The sequence below is a fragment of the Crocuta crocuta genome, unplaced genomic scaffold, assembly GCF_008692635.1.
Source record: "Crocuta crocuta isolate KB4526 unplaced genomic scaffold, BGI_CrCroc_1.0 scaffold167, whole genome shotgun sequence".
Taxonomy (NCBI): Eukaryota; Metazoa; Chordata; class Mammalia; order Carnivora; family Hyaenidae; genus Crocuta; species Crocuta crocuta.
The window spans coordinates 11189666-11214043 of NW_027532406.1; positions in this window are offsets into that span (position 1 = coordinate 11189666).

Below are 24378 nucleotides of genomic sequence, written 5' to 3' on the forward strand. Positions count from 1 at the left end.
TAATTATAAAATAAATATATAATATAAATATAAAATGAATGTGCTGCTCATTAGGCTGTTGTCTTAGCCCCAAATCTGTCTTTCTGTGCTCTGCCTTTCAATGTTGATGCTGAGACTCTCAAAACTGCATGAACCATTTGGCAGCTGGCTCCACAGGTTCTGCTAACACAGGCCCAGGAGGGAGCCTGGAGAACAGGAAGAGAGCAGGGGCTTGCTATTTCCAGCACTGTCACCCCACCAATGACCCTTCACACCCCAGCCTCAACAACTAGTCCTGGCCTCTATCTACTTTTGGCACTTCCAGAAAGGCCTCATTGTGTGCTCCATCGGAGGTGCTAGTATCTCCTCAGAAATCTGAGTCTCAGTGTAAGAGACTCTTCCTCTGTGTTTCTAGGTTCTGGTAACCCTACCATGATGAATAAAAAAATGTATATCCAGAATTATAGAGTTATTCAAACATGAAAGGGTCTTAGAGATCACAAGTTCACCTCTGACATTTTATCAGTGGGGAAGTCAAAATGCAAGAGGGGTTGACTCCCTCAAGGTCACAGATGCCAGTGACTGGCACAGGACTGGAGTCTGAGCTTCCTGACTCTAATTCCAGTAGTCTTTTTAACAATCTACAATGTACTACATGCTTGGTGGTAAGAGAAGAGAAGATGTTCTGAGCAAATTCTCAGCTTCATACCATTGATCTGTTCTGTCCAACATGTCTCTCTCATCAAGCTATTTATCTATCTACAAGGAAAAAATATTTAGGTGATAAGAAACCCAATGTGCTATCCTATGTCATGCTTATTGGAGGAGTCAACATAGCTAGCCAAACAAAGCAAAAGTTGGCAAAAGAAACAGCTATTAATTCTAGGAACCTGTCCTTGAGAATATATCTAACATACACCCCTAATATCTTTTACCCTCCATTGGAAAGTCATCTAGCCCTGGAAGTAGAGGAGGAAAGAAACAGTGATCAGGAAAGAAGGTAGAAGGATAAACTCTCCTGTCATTTCAGGACATCCAACTTGCCTTGAGTCATGTCATTCATTCATATACTACGTGTCCAACTCTGTGCTAGGTACTCCAGCAAAATCTAAAGAAATACAGGATTCTGTACACCCAAGAACTTAACTAGTTGTAGAGGCATCACTAAATACAAATATAACCAGAAAGTACTAAAAGATAGCATGTAGTGCACAGGAAAGGGGGAGCACCAACAGAAAGTACTTTAGAGAAGCAACCAGAGAAAGAGCAGAGAACGTAGACTGCAGCTTGAGCTCAGACTTGCCTTGGCTAAAGGTCTTCTATGCCAGGACAGGAAAGGCCTGAATGAGCCTTGGGTAGGTAAGAAAAGGAGGTTGGGTCTATGAAGAAGAATTTGATTTGCTGAATGAAAAATCGGCAGAGGAAATGTTTATGTGCAGTGCTGTCACAAAAGCAGTTTTAGGATGTGTAACCTTTCTCTAGTGCATTAATTTCTTAGGGCTGCCATGAACTTGGTTGCACAGAACAATAGAAATGTATCCTGTCACTGTATGGAGAGCAGAAGTCCTAAATTACAGTGTTGGCAGGGCCACCCTCCCTCTGAAGACTCTAGGGGGGAATCCTTCCTTATCTCTTCCAGCTTCTGGAGGTTCCAGGCGCCATTTGTCTCAGGTAGTATAACTGGTTTTGCCTTTATCTTCACAGAGCCTTCTCCCCTGCATGCCTAATGTCCCTCTGCTTTTCTCTTTCCAGGACAACAGGATTTTCCAGCCTGATCTCATCTCAAGATCCTTAACTTAATCACATATGCAAATCTGGTTTTCTTTTTTTTAACTTTTAACTTTTTTTTTTTCAGTATTTTACTCATATCTTTTATTTCTTACAATTAACAGTTAATGAAAGAAAAAAATGATTGTAGCACCCTACTATTGTAAGACCACAGCTGTAACTTAAATGCTAATGCATCCCGTAAAAGAGAGAACCTTTCCCCAAAGCTACAGTGACCACTTAGGTTGCCTGATCCCAGTGACAATTAATAATTTTTATTATCAAACACAAAAATTACTGTTCCGCCTGGCTGAAAAATCTCACAAATGATACTTTTTCCTCCATGTACATGGCTCACTGACTCAAACCAGAATGTAGCTGCTAAGATATCCATAGTTAGGAATCTCAGACCAGGGTCTGCACACCTGNAGTTGGTTCTAGAGAAAACCCCTTTGAACTTCTGAGCTGCCGGCAGATGGTCTGAAACATCTTCATCTTTAGATGCTTTTTCACTTCCCTCTAGTCTACTTGCAATGTTAAGGCCTTTTATTTTTGCATTCCTCTAAAGCCACCACACTTCGATTAGCTTCCAAAGTGCCGACAATGACTCGGTACCCGTACTTTCCTCGGTCCCGCGCTCGGATCTCCTTAACTTTTAACTTTTTAAAAATTTATTGAGAGACAGAGAGATAGAGCATGAGCATGAGAGGGGCAGACAGAGTGGGAGACACAGAGTCTGAAGGAGGCTCCAGGCTCTGAGCTGTCAGCACAGAGCCCAACACAGGTCTCAAACTCACAAACTCTGAGATCATGACCTGAGCTGAACTTGGATGCTTAACAGACTGAGCCACCCAGGTGCCCCAGGATTGAGCTAGCTCTTAAAATGATCTTACAAAATAGGTGCCCCACAAATCTAGCTTTCTACAGAAGACTACATTCAAGGTTGGGGGTTGGGTAGGACATGGATATATCTTTTGGCCACTACAGCTCAACCCACTGCAACTGATAATACCTGAAACTGTTTGGTTACACTTTCACTTGCCCAGGGCAGAATTAAATAGTAGAAAAACGAACATCAGCAGATTCTTTCCCTCTTCCCTCCCCTATTAGAGAAAATTCTTCCCTGCTACACGTATATGATAGTAGCTACCAATTATTGCCTTCTTTCCATGCGTAGGGCACACTGTAAGCATTTTGAGATACTCTATGTGGGAATTAAATTAATTCTTCATAAAATTCCCATAAGGCGGGTAGCATCTTTATCTTCATTTTCCAGATGAGGAAATCAGCACAGGAATGTTAAGAAAATTTGCCTCAGGTCCCATAGCTGATATGCAAATTGAACCAGACTGAACTTAGCTGCCTGTCCTTTTTTTTTTGAGAGATTTACTGAGATAGAATTCATATAACATACAATTCACTCATTTAATATATACAAGTCTATGGCTTTAGTATATTCACAGAGCCATGCAATTATCATCAGAATTGATTTTAGGATGTTTCATCATTCCAAAAAGAAACCTCACACCCCCTTAGCTGTTACCTCCCAAACCCCCATTCTCCAGCCCCAGACAACCACTAATCTACCTTCTGACTCTATAGATTTGCCTGTTCTGGGCATTTCATTTCTATAAATGAAATCACACAGTGAAGACTTGTATGACTGGCTTCTTCCACCTACTGAAATGATTTCAAGTTTCATCCATGCTATAGCATGTATTGGTACCACACTGCATTTTATGGCCAAGTAATATTCCATTGCATGCATATACTACATTTTATGTATCAATCAATTAGTTGATGGGTTATTTCCACTTTTTGGCTGCCTGCACTTTTAACTTCTATGCCCTAGGTACTTCTGTAATCATAAATAATTCTCTCCCCAGAAGAATCCATCATCATGGGGCGAGAAGCTAAAATTAGTGCAGAGAAAAAGCATCTGGGAGATAGTCAGAGGTTTTTGTCTAGAATAAGTGGAAATTAGTCATGAAGGACAATTCTCTTGTTTGGCAATCCTTCTTTAATATGTTTCCACAGCCTCTCCTATACTTTTAACTCCTCTTATACTCACCTGATAATCATGAATGCCACAAGCCTTTATTAAGTACAGGCTATGTTTTACAAATGATGAGACACAGAGATCCTAACTGACTTCTTCAGGTCCCACATCTCACCAAGAGCAGAGCTGGTCAAGGAATCATGTCCTTGTGACGAGTGCTCTTTCCTTTGCACCATGGTGTCTTTGTTACCTGTCTGACTCCCTAGTCCTACAACCTTCATATCTTCAAGGGATCACTTGAACTGGCACCTGTCTTTAAATCTTTCAGTACAGACTATTTTAACCTGTATCACAGCGGACAGACTACCTAATGAACCCTCACTCCCCTTTCACTCCATTGTAAAGTAATCATCAACTCAGGAGCAGTCTTGTTTCATCCAAATGCTTCCCACTTCTCCAGCAGGGTGGTGAGATATGTAACAACTGTCTCTCCCCCAGAGAAATTCCTGATTTGTAGTATTTTTGGATTTCTCTGGCTGATTGATTCCAAGTCACCAACATAACAGCACTGAATGCGGATTGGGAAGGAATATGTGGGAGCATATAGTTAGTTATACAGGATTCCCACCACACAGATACAAGAGATGCAGTAATTCCAAGAGTGTAGATAGGCGTGATTGTAGTAAAATACCTGGGAAGTGAAAAGTTTTATTTGTTACCTCTATAACAATATATTTTATTTAAATGAAGTCACAGAATTTAATTTTTATTTATTTTTTTAAGTTTACTTATTTATTTTGAGAGAGAGAGAACGAACTGGGGAGGGATGGGGGGGAGCAGGGAAGGACAGAGGATTGGAAGCAGGCTCTGTGCTGAGAGCAGAGAAAGCCAGGGTTCAAACTCATGAACCATGAGATCATGATCTGAGCTGAAGTTGGATGCTTAACTGACTGAGCCACCCAGGCATCCCCCAGAATTTAATTTTTAATAATGACTCATTACCAACTAGCTTACAAAGTTCCTAAAACTTTAATGGTCAGCTCTTGTCAATGAGTACAATCTGGATCTAGCCTACCCTGTACTCTTTTCTTTCCCAGATTACTTTTTCAAAAATCCCAGACATTATGTCAACTTCTCCATAAACATTAAAACATGCATCTCTAAAAGATAAAGACTCTTAAAAAAAAAACAGAACCACAAAATCATTGTCACACATAACAACTGTAATAATAATTCCTTAATATTCTTTAATATTCTTTAATTGTCATGTAAATTTATAATAGTTTAATTCAGGATCCAAATAAAGTCCACACACATTTCATTGACTGATAAGTCTCAGAAGACTCTTTTCATCTGTTCATATCTGTTTCTCTCTTCTTCCCTCCCACTCTTCCTCCCTCTTCTTCCATGTAATCTATTTGGTTATTTGTTGATGAAATGGGAGTGTGGATTTCCCTTTTAGTTTTCTTCACTGGAAAAAGAGCTAACCTTGTAAGAGCACGGGACATCTGTACTATAAAGAACAAAACATCTCTGGGGATTCCTTTCCTGTGGGCCCTTTTGGCTTAGCTCGTTAGAGTGAGCCTCTCATGTTCATGCCCAATAGAGGCCTGGCCATGAAAATCCTAGCCCTGTATTATCAAGATGGGGTGCATTTTTAATATTAAAATATTTTTATGGGGTGCCTGGGTGGCTCAGTTGTTGAGCATCTGACTCTTGGTTTCAGCTCAGATCATGATCTCACAGTTTCCTGAGTTCAAGCCCCATGTTAGGCTCTATGCTGACAGCACAGAGCCTGCTTAGGATTCTCTCTCTCTCTCTCTCTCTCTTTCTCTCTCTCGCCCCCTCCCCTGCTGGCACTGTCTCTGTCTCTCTCAAATAAATAAACTTTAAGATATTTCTTTTAAGAATTTGGATGGTTAAAATAAAGGTAGCATTCTAGCCCCTACCACCTGATGGGGAAGAAAATACCCACTCCCACTACTGATCCTGCCACTACCAAGCCCCTGTCCCCTTTCATCACGTTTTGAGAACAGGAGCAGAAGCAAGGTTGTTTGACAAAAGAGGGGGCTGACTAGTTTGAGGAAGAGTTGGCAGGCAATGCTGGAAAGCTCAGTGTCTCTGAGATCTCTCTAGAGAACACCTACCTTGAAACTTCAGCTCTCTCCTTTCCCAAGGAGCTCCGTGTGGGCTGCCGGGCTTTCGGTACCAGAGCCGTCATTGCACACACCGCTTGGCGGGGACAAGCAGCTCAGGAATCCCTGATGTGTTGCTGAAGGTTTTCAAAGATGAGCCAACTCGTCTGCATTTTTCTTTCTTTTTTTTCCTTCCCAAATATAGTGCCAGGAGTGAAAACTTTGCTCATCCTATTTCCCAAACTTGGCAGTTATGACAGTTTTATTGCAGTGCCTTATTAAAGCGTAGTCATAGATTTACATAATTAAACCTAGGTCTGCTTTTCTCTCTCCTGCATCTACATCTGTCACTCACTGCAGTGTGGCATGATAATTCCATCTCCTCTGTGTACATGAGAACCTGGAGGCACAGGGTGGCATCATCCCCTGGTACCAATGAATATTCTCTAATGGAAACAGAGATGATGAGTTTCAATGATGACTGGAGATAAATGGCTTCCCACCTTTCAGCAAGAAGCTATTGGCCTTTTTCATTGCCCCTTAGAGCCAGAAGGGACCTTGAAAATCATCCGATATAGGGGTGGCAAACTGACAGCTTGGGCCTGATTTAACCCACATATTTTTCAACTTGATCCTTGTGACTTGTTTGCTTTTAATTTGAATTAGTTATCAGTACTTAAAATTGGGAGGGTCATATAAAAAAACCAAAAAGTCATAAGATGGTGACTACATTTAGTGAGTACTGAGTGATATATAGAATTGTTGAATCAATATGTTGTATTCCTGAAACTAAGGTAACATTATATGTTAATTATATTTAAATAAAAAATAAATAAAATATCATAAGCTTTGGCCACTCTGGGCCTCTGTCGCCTGGCTGCCAATTGTCAGCTGGAACTGATGAGCAGCTGGCCCCTTCAGGTGGAACCTGGGTCTGCAATTACTCACTTCTCTTCCCACTCCCCTTTCTCCACATCAGCCTGCTACCCACATGCATGTGACCTTCTCCAACTCTAAGAAAATAATTTCTCCTTCACATTACAGGTGAAGAAAATAAACTTCACAGAACTAATGATCAGTTAATCACAGATCTCAGGTTTCCTCACACCAAAGCAGTGCCAGAAACAGTTTCTTTGCTGGAGGTATCTAAAGACCTGAATTCAGGTTCGAGCTCCATCACTTACTACCTGTGGTGCAAGATTGAACCTCTAATTCACGTTTCCTCATTTGTAAAATGGAACTGTTTGTAGCATGTTGTCCACATGTATTTATGTATTTATGAAAGGGTTGAGACAGGTCAAAACCCTATAATCTTATGTTTATTAATAGTAGTAGCATTTTCATGGTAGTACTTTCATTTGAAATATCAAGCTCACTAATGTCTTCATTATCTCAAAATATTAAGTGCATTCCTCAATTCAACTCATTGAGTATTTATTGAACCTCTATCATGTACATGTTTCATCCAGGTTTACACGTGATGCAAAGCAATATACACAGGGAGAGGAGATGATAAGAACACAATAGAAAATGAAATAACAAATGAAACACATATCACATAATACAGAGTACAGATAATAGCCTATGTTGCCTAAATAACATAACATGGCTCCCACAATTACATTCCCACTTTATTTTAGAGAGAGTGTGAGCCGGGGGGGTGGAGGGAGCAGGAGGGGGAGAGAGGAAGAGAGAGACAGGGAGAGAAAAAGAGAGAAAGAATCTCAAGCATGCTCCATGATCAGCACAGAGCCTGATGTGGGGCTCACTCCCACAACCCCGGGATGACGACCTGAGCTGAAATCAAAGGTCAGACACTCAACCGACTGAGCTACCCAGGCCAGATGCTCCAACATTCCCAACATCCAAAATGAGGTACAATCCCCTTAGAAGGCTGGGATGAGAATCTGTGCATTCTCTGTGCCAGGGTCTAGCAGCAGCAGCAGCATAAACACTATCGGTTACTACACACTCACAATGTGAGAATTTACATGACTTTACCATTTAATCACAATCCCATGAGGTTAAGTTCTTTGTGTTTTTTTTAATGTTTTTATTTCTGAGAGAGAGAGAGAGAGGCAGTGTGAGCAGGGGAGGGTCAGAGAGAGGGGGAGTTACAGAAGCCGAAGCAGGCTCCAGGCTCCGAACCAGCTGTCAGCACAGAGCCTGACGTGGGACTTGAACCCATGAGCCACGAGATCATGACCTGAGCCGAAGTCAGACGCTTAACCGACTGAGCCACCCAGGTGCCCCAATGTTCTTCTTTATCATGCTTTTCCGAATCCGGAAATTGAGACATACATAGGCCAAGTGTTATTTTTTTAGTTAGTTTGTTTATTTTGAGAGAGAGTGAGAGCACATGGAAGGTGCAAAGAGAGAGGCAGAGAGAGAATCCCAACCAGGGATTCACTGTCAGCACAGAGCCCAATGCAAGGTTTGAACTCAGGAACCATGAGATCATGACCTGAGCCAGAATCAAGAGTGGGACGCTTAACCAACTGAGCCACTTACGTGCCCCAGAGGTCAAATGATTTGCCAAGGTTACAAACCCAGTGAGCAACTGAGCCAACAGTCTCTTACATACTCATACACAGCACCCTTCCTCTTACACACTCCAGTGCAATGCTTCCCTCACTCCTTGCTCTAAACCAAGCTCTCACTAGAACATCCTTCAGACCACCCCCATCCTAATTCCGAGTTCCTTAAGCTTATTTCCTTCATAATTTCTAACCCCACCAGCCCTTTCATTACCTCTACCAGCTTCTGACTTCCCATCTCCTGTCACAGTCAAGCAAGCCCAGTCAGGAACATTTTCCCTCCTGCCTGGACCAAATTGTTATCATTATGAAGATGATTGTTTACTCATTGTTATCATCATGCTAATGCTTATTAAGCTCATATTACTGCTGAAAGGCAGTGTGACTTGATCTTCAGTGAGTCGTTAAGTGCAACCAACACTCATCAAAGGGATTGTGAATTGATGGTTGTGATAATCCCCCTAATTATCAGTTTCTTTTTGATGACCTCCTTGTTATCAGCCAATATGCTGAGGAGTTAGGGAAACTTAATAGTCCCTGTGCTAGCCAGCCAACTCTGGCCGCCTGGAGAGTCCAAAATGCACTGGGTATGTGAATGTGTTCGAGCAAGTGGGGCTACATGCGTGCATATATTTTATTTAAATTCTGCCTAATTTCTGGGTACAGTAATATAAACTGCAGCAAGATGTCATAAAATAAAAGCAGGTAAAAAAAGAAAGAAAAGTAAACAGAGGATCACAAAGTGGGAGCAAGAATAAAGCTAAAACTGCATAGCACACATGGTGCCCATTGGCCACAGATTTGGCTCTTAAGCTTTCAAGGTAAAAAGAAACACTTGACCGTTTGCTTTGTTAGAGCCCCTATGAAGAAACTGAAGCGATTGCTTTAAGGATTAAATACAAAGAACAAATTGAGGGTAGATGGGAGGGTGGGGGGATGGGGAAAATAGGTGATGGGCATTGAGGAGGAGGGCACTAGTTGTGATTAGCACTGGGTGTTTTATGTAAGCAATGATCCATGGGAATCTACCCCAAAAACCAAAAGCACACTTTACACACTGTATGTTAGCCAATTTAACAATAATTTATATTAAAAAGTAATAAATAAATATATACAATTTTTTAAAGGATTATAATGAATATTAAACAAGGTCACAAGAGAATTTTACCTAGACATTTTCNGAATGTAAACAAGCAATGACTTCAACAATACCCATACAATACCCACATGGGTAAGTTTCATCCATCTTCACCTACTTTTGTTGTGGAAAATAGCCAAGTTCATAGTCAAGAACAATTCAGAAAAGTTAATTCTTGGGGTAGAAGGGTAAAGTACACATATATATTAATATACGAGGACATATATGTGTATGTGTATATATATATAGTATGTGTGTTCTTACGTAATTTTTAAAAATTTTTACCAAAATGGACAGATCAAAAGTATATTTTGTATCTGCAAGTGCAGTAAAAAATAATAATAATAATAATAGTCAGCAACCAAGGTTCTTATAACTCGTAAATATAACTGATAAGACTGTTTCCTGGCTCTGCCTCTCTTAAAATTATGGTTAATTAAAATCATTACTAGTAATAACCTAAAATCATTACGAGTTCCAATGTGTATGCTACTGACTCTTATTTCCCTAGTGCTCACAGTTTTCCCTGTGAATAAATAGTTTGGGATTAAATGTTTGGGTTCCAGAGCCAGACAGCTTGGGCTCTGGATTCCTTACTACCTTTATGATTTTGAGTGGGATGTTGTAACATTTCTTCTTCTTTTTTTTTTAAGTTTATTTATTTATTTTGAGAGAGAGAGAGCAAGCACAAGCAAGGGAGGGCCAGAGAGAAGGAGAAACACAATCCCAAGCTCTGCACCATCAGCACAGATGCCTGATGCGGGGCTTGAACTCACAAACTGTGAGATCATGACCTGAGCTGAGATCAAGAGTCAGACGCTTAACCAGCTATGCCACCCAGGTGCCCCTGATGTATAAACTTCCTATTTCCTTATTTTCTTTATCTGGAAAATGGAGGCCTCCAAATTACCCCCACTTTACAGGTCTATTGTGAATGTTGAATGTTAATATCTGCAAATCTCCCAGAAAAGTACCTAGCACACAGTAAGCACTCAATGAATGTTGGCCATTGATATTACAATTATTATTGTAATTCCATGAAACTGTGCCTTAGACAATTTTTCTGTATCTTCTTCTCACTAAACAATAGCTATTAATTAGGAAGACCATTGGTCTCTGAAGGCTTTCATCCATACAACTCTTGAAAATACAATCATTAATCTCTATTTTTTGGTTTACCTCCTAATTAGACTGCAAGTCCTAGAGCATCATAGATACCACCTGGTTCAAACCTCCTTATTTGCTGAGAAAACAGAATCTCAACATAGTTGAGTACTGTCCTCAAGGCTAAACAGCAAGCCAAATCATAAAGTGAGGTCATTTGACCTCCAATCTAGTCCTTTTGCCGTTAAAGCATCTTGTCTTCCCACCAAACCCATGACCCAGTATTCTCTTTGACTCTTAATTATTCCCTTGCACAATGATGACTCTCAAATGCTCCTCTCTGGCACAGAGTCTTCCCTAGCACCTCCCTATCAAACTCCTACTTAACACTGTCATGTGGCCATCCTACAGGCATTTCAAATTTTATTTGCCCTAATGGAACTCATCATCCTGTTTTCCAGTCTGGAAACTCCTCCTGCATTACTTCTGTTATGATACCACTATCCACACAATAACTAAAGCAAAAAAACTGAAGCTTACGCCAATCACTCCCCACTCTCCATCATTCCATACATCTAAATCCTGCTAGTTTTACTTAGAAAATATCTTACAAATTTGTCCTTTCCTAATAATCCCTAAACTACTACTCTAATTTGGTTTAAACTTTTTTGTAGCCTTCTGGCTTATCTCCCTTAAGAAACCATACGCTCTTAAGGAAAACAGAAGGTAAATAGCATTTGGTGAGCCCCCGTTGCCTGCCCAGACCCTGTGTAGAAGTGTTGTGATCACAACTCACATGGTATCCTAATTTTACAGATGAGGAAGCTAATGCTCACACGAACTAGTTATAAATGCTTGGGTAATGTTGGGCTATTGCAGTAGCCTATAGCTATTGACATTGGAGTGTATTACAACCCTAAGCCCAAGAGAAAAAGGAAAGAATAGTTACCAGTACCCAGCAGAAAGAGTAGCTGTATGGAAAAGACCTCCTCCAACAGGAGCTGTGGCCTCAGTGGAACCACGCAGCCAGGCACAGCCAACCAGCAAGGAGAGAAACAGGAGAATAAATATCTTGAGTCCTGCAGCAACTACCATCTGCTTTCTTGCTCATATCTTCCATTGGCCAAATCCACCTGGAAGCTGAATGGCATTGGTAAAACCCATGAATCAACCTCCCCAGGCATAGATCAGGGCAGCAGAGAGGAAAAGCAAAAATAAGAAATCCAGCAGCGGAGCATACAACTAGTAAATGACAGAGCCAGGATGAAATTAAATCTAGGTGATTCCACATCTCTGCCCATAAGTCCATTAGTTTATAATAGTGTGATATTTCTAAGGACAGAGGATACTTCTTTGTACCAAGAGCAATGCCTTTCACTTAGGGAGCACTCAGTAAGTATCACTAAATTGAACTGAAACTAGACAGACTCTGATTTCATTTCGAGTCAGTAGGGCCTCCCCTTGGAAGGTTTGTGAACTGACTGAAGTTATGTTTGAGTTTTCCCTCACCTCCCTATCTTAAATCACTCTTAGGCCAAGGCAAACTTTTACTATAAAGGGCAAGATAGAAATATTTTCAGTCTTGGGGGCCATATAATCTCTGTTGTTACTACTCAGCTCTGCCATCATAAAGTGAAAGAAACCATTGACAATGCATTAAAAAATGGGCATGGCTGTGTGCCAATAAAACTTTATTTATAGACCCTAAAATTGAATTTCATATAATTTCCATGTTTCACAAAACATCATTCTTTTTTAGATTTTTTTCAACCATTTAAAATTGAAAAGAAAATTCTTAACTGAGGACCATGGGGGAGAAGAAGGGGGGACCTGGTGGGGGAAAGGGAGAGAGGCAAACCATGAGAGACTCTTGAATGCTGAGAAACAAACTGAGGACTGATGGATGTGGAGGGGAGGGGGGAGATGGGCATGGAGGAGGGCACTTGTGGGGATGAGCACTGGGTGTATATGGAAACCAACTTGACAATAAATTATTTGTAAGGAAAAAAAATAAAAGATGTAGAAAATTTGAAAAATAAAATAAAATAAAAAATAAAAAAAAGAAAATTGAAAAGAAAATTCTTAACTCACAGGTTATACAGAAACAGGCAGTGGGCTAGATCTGGCCCATGGGTCTTAATTTGCTGAACTTTGCCTTAATCCTTCAGTTCTCAGCACGTCCTCTGAGTTCACTGTCATACACTCCCTTCCCTGTTTGAAAACTTCTCTGACCTGTACCCCATCTCCCTGGTCTTGCCAGGTGATACTCATCTGAATAATGTGGATCGAGGGCTTATTTTTGTGATTATAGGGCATTATCAACTCAATGAGAATCATTATGGCAGCTACCACTTATTGACCTCTTAAAATGTGCCAGTCACTTTACATGCACTACTTTATTTAAAACTCAAAACAACTCAAATCCAATTCTAAACAGAAATAGCGTAGGTGATTGAAGTAAACTAGGGCCAACAGTGAGGATACTGGCAAGTAAGAGCATAATGCCCTCTCTACAAGGATCTTCAATATCTAAAACCAAAAAAGGCACTCAAGTTAACATAGAGATACATGACTGAGGGCTTGAGATATTTGCTATGGTCACTCAGTCATGAAATCTAGGCACTTCTGCCTGAGAAGAAGGGTATCTTTGTTCCTCAAGGCAGATGAATATCCAACTGCCTTCATTAATAAGGGGGAATAGCAGTGGGGTTTAGGGCTTTAAAAGTCTCGTTCCCAATGTGCCAGATGAAGGACTCGGGCACTCTGTGCCATGCCAACACTCCCAGAAAGTATTAGCTCTAACAGGGCAAGGTGATAGAGTAGAAAGAGCCTAGATCCTGGTAGCCCTACAATCCTGACTCAATGATTTACTCCCTGGGTGATTATGGGCCTCAGTTTTCTTATCACACCTACCTTACAAGATAGTGATGAAGATTATACAAAGTCACGTGTGAAAATGTTGGCAAAATACCTAACTTGTGGTACCCAAGGTAGGTTATGGAAGGTTCTCAGTTTGTAATAGGTAGGAATCATTTCTCCTGGCCTAAGCTCAGGGACTACTGAGCCAAACTTTCTTTTAACACACAGCTAGCTCAGAAAAAGGTCCGCAGACACTCTCCCCAGGACTTATACTGTAAAGCCAGTTGGGCCCAGGACTTCCAGGTGTCCACTGAGAGCAGGGGGTAAAATTCTGAGGAAGGTGGTAGTGAAAATGGTCTTACACACACTGGCACTGCCCTGTTTAGGATTTACTCAGGGCACCTAATCTTTGAAAAGGCTTTGTATCCTGGGTTTGCATCTCAGAAAGTATAACAAGTTTCACCTTGAGGTTGACAAACCCCCTTCATCTTTCCCAGGCCCAACCGCCCAGAATCATCCATTGCTCTCAGCTCACCAAGAGAGGTCAGACTCAAAGTGACTTAACTCCCTTACTGTCCAATCCTGTTAGTGATATCAGCCTGCCCCACTCCACCCCACACCCCATCACTTGCCCGTTTCCCACATTTTCTTTCTTTACATAATAATCATTACAAACATCTCTTCCACACCTTCACTGCCCATCTTAAGCTACTTAGGAACAGAAGGGACCAAAGCTGGTCCTTCTGTGGCACCATATTCCTTGTTACAGTGGGACAGGTGCAAAACAGAAGGTCTCGAATACCCAGCTGGGAAGTGTGAATATTATCCTAGAAAGAAGAGAAAAGCCATTAACAGTTTGGGAGTAGAAGGTAATAGTGTGATAAAAGCAGTATTTTAGGGAATTTTCTCTGGCAGCACATACTTGAAACATTGGAAAGGGAAAATAAGAGGAAAGAAATTAAAATTCAGTTTGAGTTACCCGTTAAGAGGTAATTATAGTCGATGGAGCCTGAGACAGTGAGGGTCTAACTACAGTCGTGACACAGACAGAGGAAAGGAGCTTTCTGAAATGCAATCTGAAGATAGTGAACTCCAGTTTCGTTTAGGATAGGAACCATGGCTCAGTCATCTTTATGACCCCGTACACCCAGGGCTGATATGCACCAGCATCTACCCATGCAGGTGTGTCAGTTGTTACACTTCTATGCTTGTGAGTAAGTAGCCCCTTATCTGCAACCACCATTCACTCACCTCTGTGCCTACCCTTTGACCCCAGCCCTCTCCCAGAACTCCCCAAAACTACCCCCTTCCCCAATTCACCAAATGAAAAGTTTATATCTTTATGCCTGGCAAAGAAGGCTTTGTGAACACTGCTAGTCTTTCTGATTGGCCAGTCCCCTTGCCAACTGGTACATGTATTTCACATCATGTCCTCATTTGCATAGTCAGCTTCAGCTACATGGTAAGCTATGAAGGAAAAAAGGGAGCAAGAAAGGGAGGGAGGGAAGAGAGAAGAGGAGGAGGGAGAGAAGGAGAAGAGTGGAAAAGAAGAAGGAGGAGATTTTGATGGCTGGTTCTATACGAGAAGAAACAAGCAAAGGAGTCCTGTGCAGCTCGAGTCATGAAGACTTACATGGCTGTATGATTTCAGCCTTCTTTCAGAAAATGAGAAGCAGAAGGGAGAGTTCAGTTGGGAGCAAGATGGATATGTTCTCTTAAAAATAAACTGCATTTGAACAAAAGCTCAGCCGAGAGAAATAAAATAAATGAAGGACTGGCTGAAGGCTGTGCTGTCCATCCATGCCTCCCTATATTAAAAAATCTATCCCTTGGAGAGCCCAGGCCAGCAGAGAGCTGTGAATCTCACAGATAGTTTTTGAGAAACTCCTTTAGGCTCTTAGGGTCCAGTGGTTGTGCTCCTCCTGAGAAGCTAGCTTGCTTTTATCATATGGGCAATGGACTGTAACCAGTCAGGTTTCCTGTTTAGTCTCGTAAAGTCACATCTGTGGTTCACCTGTAGTATGTGTGCCTCGTGGGAGTTCCACTTTATGTCCCTAGCCCTTTTTTCACTTTTCCCTACTCTCGTCTAATTTATGTTAACTTGACATACGACATCTCATGTAAGCAGACTTAAATCCATTTTAAAACAAAGAGGAGACTAACTTAACTCATACAGAGTTTGCACTGCCGGTGGAATATTCATATAGAAAAATACAGGCAATATACAGGCATACCTTGGAGATACTATGGGTTCAGTTCCAGACGAACTGCAATAAAATACATATCAGAATAAAGTGCACCAAATGCATTCTTTGGCTTCCCAGGGCATATAAAAGTTATGTTTACACCATGCTGTAATCTTTTAAGTGCGCAATAGCATTATGTCTAAAAAATGTACATACGTAATAAAAAATACTTGATTGCTAAAAAATGCTAACCATCATCTGAGCTTTCAGTGAGTCAAAATCACTAACCACAGATCACCATAACAAATATAATAATAATGAAAACATCTGAAATATTGCAAGAACTACCAAAATATGACACAGAGACATGAAGTGAGCAAGTGCTGCTGGGAAAATAACACCAAGAAACTTGCTCAGCACAGGGCTGTCTCAAACCTACAATCTATAGAAAAAAAAGAAAAGGCAACATCTGAGAAGCACAGTAAAGCAAAGGGCAATAAAATGAGGTATGTTTGTAAATATTCAAAGCCAGTCTTCACTGGGTTTTAGCTCATGAGAATCACTGTGAGTGTTGTACAGACACAGAAGACATGACGTCATGAGGCTTACAGTCTTTAAGAAATGCCAAAAATAAGCAAACAAAACCCCTAAACCAGGTTTTGATCAATTGTGAGGTGAATGATATCACTAGTAAGTACTTAAAGGAGAAAGAAAAATCCACATTCGTTATGTCTAGTGTTCCATGAACTTGAAAGGTCCCTTCGCACTGCTATGGAATAGAATGATGAGGCTTCTGAGCCTTGGAATTTGAGGTTATTCGGTATGTTAGCACCTCTGTGGTTGGAGTCTCTCAAAACCTGCACATAAACATCACTCTCATTTATTTGTTTTATAGAGATGCCTCACTGATTTGATTACCTGGCTGTTCATTCTCAAAGGACAACAGAATGGAAGGCAAAGGAAATCCAAAGAGAGAGCTCAAAGGAAAGACAGGAAGAGATAACCAGAATATATGAATTATTTAAGCAGTCACATATCATCAATACAAATTATCAGCAAAGTAATTAGAAATACATGGCATTGTGAAAAAAAGATAAAGAAAACCTGCATTTGGATCTAAATAGCTGTTACCTCCATAATCTCATTGCTTGATTTATAAAAATGAAAATGCAAATGTTGCCACATACTCACTGAAGTTATATGTATTGTGCATCTTTCAGGTAGGCAGTGTCCTGTCAGAGCTCAGGATGTCAGAAGGATAAAACATGGCCTCAGTCACCATGAAAGAATTCTTTAAAAGCACTTGGGGGAAAGTATCAAATGCAACACATGCCCAGGGATTTATTGTTTGGGAGGAAACAAACAGGTCCTTTAGAAAGGTGATTTGAACAAGTTGAGAGGCAATTTCAGATCAGGAGAGGACAATAATTTTGAAGCCACACGCCTTTTCCAATGGTCCAGAGCTGGAACTCACCTCAGCAGCCCTATGTAAAGGTCTATACCCCAAGAATAGATCAAGAGACATCACCCAGTAGACCATTTAAACATGAAAAGCCATTTATGACCTCATAAGAACAGAAGTTTAAATTCCAGGATTGCGTCTCTCTAAGCAAAACTGTGCCAAGGCCTCCAGTCTCATTCCATATTCCTAGGCACTTGTTTCCCCCACCCAGAGAGCCTCTCCCTCCTGGACCTATGTCCTCAGCAAGCCCTAAAGGGATGCTAGGAAGTGACCCACTCAAAAACAGTCACTGAGAACCTACAGGATGCCCAGCACTGTCAGCACAGAGCTGGAACAAATCTTGATTATCCAGGACCATGGAGATGAGTGAAACTCCAGGCCAGCAAATGAGCAGCCTCAGAACTGGAGGTGAGTGTTCTGAGAGGGTGCACAGGGGGGAGAACTCTGGCCCTAACTCATTTGTTCATTCATTTCTCCTTCAACCATTACTCAGGGCAAAATGCAGAGTCATCCTTAACTCCTTTCTTTCCTACCCTGCATCCAACCATGATTACAATCTGCCACCTCTGCCTTCAAAATATACCCACCATCCAACCACCCCTCCTGACCTCTGAGGTGACAGCCCTAGTCCAGGCCACCATCATCTCTCCCCAAACTACCCCAAAAGCTTCTAACTGGTCACCTCCACTCCTCCCCTGCTGCCTTCAGAGCATCTTCCACACAGCAGCCAAAAGAGCCTTTTAAATCAAAGTCTGGTCATGTTACTCCTCTTCTGCCAACCCTCCAGGGTCTCTCATCACTGTAAGGACAGAGGAGGACACAGTGACCCAACAGTGAGGAGATGCAGCCATGGCCAGGGGTCAGCCTATCAGAGGACTCGGTCCAGTCGATGTGACCTTTCTCACTTGACTATAAGAGACTGCATCATCTTCAAAAGCCGTGTTGGGGAGGGGCAAGATGGCGGAGAAGTAAGGAGCTCCGTACTTGCACTCGCGCCCATACATCACACAGAAAAGATCTGAAGCCATTGGAAACCTTACAAAACCTGAGAGATTGGGAGACAAAGGACNCTCAGGGCAAAATGCAGAGTCATCCTTAACTCCTTTCTTTCCTACCCTGCATCCAACCATGATTACAATCTGCCACCTCTGCCTTCAAAATATACCCACCATCCAACCACCCCTCCTGACCTCTGAGGTGACAGCCCTAGTCCAGGCCACCATCATCTCTCCCCAAACTACCCCAAAAGCTTCTAACTGGTCACCTCCACTCCTCCCCTGCTGCCTTCAGAGCATCTTCCACACAGCAGCCAAAAGAGCCTTTTAAATCAAAGTCTGGTCATGTTACTCCTCTTCTGCCAACCCTCCAGGGTCTCTCATCACTGTAAGGACAGAGGAGGACACAGTGACCCAACAGTGAGGAGATGCAGCCACGGCCAGGGGTCAGCCTATCAGAGGACTTGGTCCAGTCGATGTGACCTTTCTCACTTAACTATAAGAGACTGCATCATCTTCAAAAGCCGTGTTGAGCACACAGAGCCCTGAATTACTAAAGAAAGATCTGATTATTTCCTATAAAAATACAAAAGATGGCAGCCTGGAGCTGAGCAGATGCTCAAGAGAGAGTCCAACTGTGTCATCAACAGTAACATTGCCCTCTGATGGGCTCAAGACGACCCCCACTGACCACAGCCCCAAACTTTCACAACACTCATTAACCACCTATGCCAATGCTTCACTGAATTGACACGCCCATAAAAGTCCAATTAGGTGCCCCTTTCCTTCAGAGCTCAAAAAGGAAAAATAAGAGAGACAGAAAAAAGATAACTCAACATCATAAAGATAAGCAAAAAGAAAAAAAATCCGATTTTCTGAATCCCCTTGGTGCCTCCCTCTGGCTCACCATGAATGAACAGGACAGACAGAATCCAGCTACCTTTAAGTTTGGCCATGACCAAAAAGGACCCACGGATAGTAGAGGAAAAGATGTGGAATTTTTAGGCTAAACGCAGACTCTGAAATTCCTTTATGAGTTAGATACAAAAACGCATTGTTTTTAAAGGCCATAACTGGAAATCCAGCAATTACTTAAGAAGTAGAACAAGGGGCACCTGGGAGGCTCAGTCAGTTGAGCATCTGACTTTAGCTCAGGTCATGATCTTGTGGTCTGTGGGTTTGAGTCCCATGTCAGGTTTTGCGATGACAGCACAGAGCCTGCTTTGGATTCTCTGTCTCCCTCCCTCTCTGCACCTCCCCTGCTGGCTCTCTCTCTCTCTCTCTCTCTCTCTCTCAAAAATAAATAAACGTCTAAAAAAAAGAAGTAGAACCAGCTGTAAACGCAGTATTATCACATGCTGGGGATAGAAAGATGAATAAGACACAGCCCTTGCTTTCATTGAGAGGACAGATGGGATGACAAGAAAAACATCACACTAGAGTCCAGCAAGGATGAATAATGGAAAGACACACAAAGTGCTGAGAGCGGAGAGAGCAGTCCGTTGTGGCAGGAAGAAGAGAGAAGAGAAAGGGCAGATCATGGCAGCCTTCTAGACTGGTTGTCTCTCTGAGTTGATCGACTAGTGCTCAAGCACAAATGGCCTCCACACAAATGTTTACAGCAGTCTCACTCAAAATAGCCAAACACTGGAAACAACCCAAGTGTCCATCAACTGAAGAATGGATTAAATAAAATGTGATACATCCACACAATGCATATACAATGGGATACAGTTACTCAGCCATAGCAAAGGATGAAGTACTGGTCCATGCCGTAACATGGATGAACCTCAAAAACATGCTGAGTGCAAGAAGCCAGACACAAAATACTACATACTGCATTACACCACTTATATGAAATTTTCTGAGGAGTCAGAAGGCAGATTAATGGTTGCCTAAGGCTAGAGTTTTGGGGGAAATGAGTGCAGGTTTTCTTTTGAAGGTAATGAAAATATTATAAAGTCTGTTGTGGAGAAGGGGGCATGACTCAGGGAATATACTAAAAAACCACTGAATTGTACACTTTAGGTGTATTGTATGTAAATTATATCTCAACAAAATTGTTCTTTCAAAACGTGCAAATGCCTCTCACGGCTTATTTATTAGAAGATGTCTGCCTTTCTGCAGGGACTTTCAAAGCCTTCCCTCAAAGATCTGAGAAATGTAGCTACTTCCAATGAGCAGGAGTCATTGTGGTCACCACGGTCTTCTGCTTTGCCCATGCCAGGAGCCTACCAGCACCTTCCTGGGCCTGAGGCTACCTCTCTCCTCACCCTCATCATTCTGTCCCAACCATGGTTTTGAGTAGCCCTATTTTAAGGCCATCAGAGACATCCCTTTGTGAGAAGCGCATTAGTCATGTGGAACAGCAGGCTGGAAATATTAAAATTCTCATTACTGCATGGAAAAACTATCTCAGACTAATTCTTAACTGAACGTTTGATTCAGTATGAGTCTGATATAATCTCTCCTCTTTTTGACAATGATTCCAATATGCTGCCATCTGCAGAATACCCCTTTCTTTCTAAAACAAGTTCCTGCTTGGATAATATAGTCAATGAAAATCCAGGAGGAGCGCCATATGTCACAATAAATGCACATTGCATTCCATGCTCTCCCCCCACTATTATTTTTCATGCCAGTCACTAGCTATGAGTGTTTGTTGCTCCAGATGATTTCCTCTGAAGATATGCTGGATTCAGATTCAATTAAAAAGGGAAAGGAAAAACACAGCAAGCAGCCTTTTCTTTTATGTCCAGCGCAGTGGGGTCCAGATTCTGACTATGACCCAGAAGATCCTTAGCCATCACCCCTCCCTTGTGGTTTCCATTCTCTGCTAATTTTAAAGGACTGGACTGCAGAAGCCTGAACAATTCTATGGGCTGAGCAGGGTTCCCAGGGGTCAGATCTTTAGGTTGAATTTTCCAAGTTCATACAACAGACACTCCAGTTAATTTTCTTATCTGACCTTCACTCTTTCCCAGAATAACTTTCCTGCAGTCTTTGCTAAGAGGACAGGGACCCACGTGAGCCTGCCTCTGACATGCCTGACTGGAACAGAGAACATGCATAGGCCAATGACATTCTCTCTGCTGACAGTGCGGCATTGGAACAGAGGGACCATGTATATTAAGTTGAATATGGATGTGGGAGTTTATAGGTCACATTTGATGGGAGGGAGGGAAACACCCATGCCAATCTTCTCCTAACTTGTATTAAACACGACAAAGAAACCCATCTGGGGGAGAGAACAAAGTCAAGAGAAAAAAGAGGCTGAGACAAGAAAAGAGAAATGATCTCCATAACTCTGGGTTTCTCAGCTTCAGCACTGTTGACATCTGGGGACATGATTCTTTACTGGGAGAGAGGGGCCTCCCTATGCATTTTGGGAGGTCTAGAGCATCCATGGCTTCTGCCTATTCGACTTCAGTAGTGTACACCCTCCACCCCAGTTGCAACAAACAAAATTATCTGCCAAATGTCTCCCGCCCTAACAAGACATTCATTTATTTAGCCTTCAGCCACCATTACTCAGGGCAAAACCCAGAGTCATCCTTAACTCCTTTCTTTCCTACCCTGCATCCAACCATGATTACAATCTGCCACCTCTGCCTTCAAAATATACCCACCATCCAACCATTCCTCATGACCTCTGCGGTGACAGCCCTAGTCAAGGTCACCATCATCTCTCCCCGAATTACACCAAAAGCCTTCTAACTAGTCAACCCCGCTCCTCCCCTGCTGCCTTCAGAGCATCTTCCACACAGCAGCCAAAAGAGGTCTGGTTCTGTCACTCCACTGCTCCAAACCCTCCAGGGTCTCTCATTGTTGTAAGAACCCATCAGCACCTTCCAATGGCTTATAAGACTCTTCAAGATTTTGTCCCCAGTTCTCCTGCTGACGTCAGCTCTTATCCATCACTCATTCCTGAGTCCCACCCACCCTCCCCCTTTGCTGTTCCCCAAGTACACCAAGTACATTCCTGCATCCAGGCCTTTGCACTTGCCATTCTCTCTGCCAGAAGCACCCTTCTCCCAGATCTCTCCCTCATGTTGTTCAGATCTCTGTTCAAATGTCACCATATGGGAAGAGCTCTCTGGGATTGCCCTATTTAAATAGGCAATCCATTATCTATCTCCCTTACCCTGCTTTATCCTTATCACTCAATTGTTTCTCTACTGTCTCTCTCCTCAACTAGACTATAAGATCATGACAGCAGGGTTTTGCTTCATTTGCTGCTGTATCCACCAGGACTGGGCCTGAGCAGTGCCTAGCATTGGTGAACAATGTGCGTCTACTGTAAGTACCAGAATGCTCACTCTATCACTATTCACCATAGAGCAAACCCAGAAACAACATAACTATCTAACTGTGCAGCAATGGTTAAATAAATTATGACATATGTGTGCAGCCATTTAAAAACCTATGCTTCCAGGGCATCTGGGTGGCTCAGTCAGTTAAGCATCTGACTCTTGATTTTGGCTCAGGTCACGATCTCATGCTTTGTGGGATCAAGTCCCATATTGGGCTCTACACTGAAAGCAAGGGGGCTGCTTGGGATTCTCTCTCTCTCTCTCTCTCTCTCTCTCTCTGCCCCACCCCTACTCACATGCACTGTCTCAAAAAATAAAGAAACTTTAAAAAACAAATAAATAAAAACTTATGTTTTCAAGGTTTTTAGACTAAAATAACATCTTGTCGGTAACCCTTAGCATAGCTTCTCCTAACTTCAAACAAAATATCTATGGACCTCAGACATAATCCAAATGCAACTCTGAAAACTTAGTATATATATATATATACTAATAATATACTATATATGTATATATATATATATATAAATTCCAACCTGTTACCAGAAACTGGAAAGAAAGTCTGTAAATAGCAAAGGTAATAAAACCAGCCATTTCTGTAGTGTCCAGAAACACAGTGAGTCTATACACTTGAAGGGAGGAAAATGATCTTGTTATCATTTCCCCACTTGCTACTCTCTGAATTAATCAAGAATTTACTGCACAAATATCAAATGTTGAAAACTCTGAAATGACCTAGGGTTATGAAGATGTCTTAGACGCTATGTGGAGTCACCACTGCGGTAACTCTGATGCCATCCACAGTAGAATCTTTCTACTTCTGAAGCTTACTCCCCAAACAGATCTCACATTACCCTCACACTTACACCAACACAGAAAGAGGAAGGTTTGCTTCCCCACTGGTTAGCTTTAAAAAAAAGTCCATCAGACTGGACGTGGGTGAAAACAGTTTCCCTCAAAGAGTTCAACTGAAGAGACTCAAATGTATCATTTAAGGAGGATCTCAGATAAACACCACCGGTGGATGAACTATCCAGCAACTCCCAACAGGAGGAGCCATTGCTGGTTCTAGGAGAAAAAGGGAGCTCGGAGTCCCAGAGGGGGAGGCAAGGCTGCCCAGTGGGGAGAAGTAGTCAGGGAGGGTTGGGCCCTTTATGGGGCCATGACAACCAAAGAGTCAGGGAAGGGACTCCCACAGGCTGAACCCAGCAGGAAGTCAGCAGCAAGGAAGTCCAAGTGTTATAGTTTACCAGAGTCTCCCAGGGGCAGAACAGGGTGGAAAATGGATCTGAAAAGACAAAGGGAAAGAAGAGAAAAATTGGGAGAGTTGCCTAAGATCACATAGCTAGTCAGCTTTAATACCACTGTCAAAAAAATGCACCCTGGGATCCCAAATATACATCCCTGGTTGAGAAGAAAGCAGTTCCAGAGGCAGGAGAGGACTTCCCACCACCAGAAGGTATGATGATAGTCTCTAGGCCTTGAGGGAAGGATAGACCAAGGTTGAGTTCAATTATGTCCCCACTAGGAGCAGGACCTCTGAATTTACAATGGAAAAGATCTTTCCAGCAGGACAGGCCAAAAGTTGAAAACCACCAGCCAGGCCAGTCTAGGAAGAGGGGACCAGTATATTTTCTCAAAACACCATTTTCACTCCAGGCTCATACTTCGGAGGATTCTTATTTCAAAGAAGGTTGCTTTCACATTCTAAATCCAGAAAAACAACAACCCAGAAGTGATCTTCCATTTCCTCTCATCCTTAATGTCAAATAACAGCCTACTTTTGCATGCTGAAGACCCCAGCTAATCATGCTGTGTTTTGCTCTGATTAACCTTTGAAATAAGCATTTTTTTCTTTTTCTTTTCTTTTCTTTTTTTTTTTTTTTTTTTTTTTTTTTTATTCA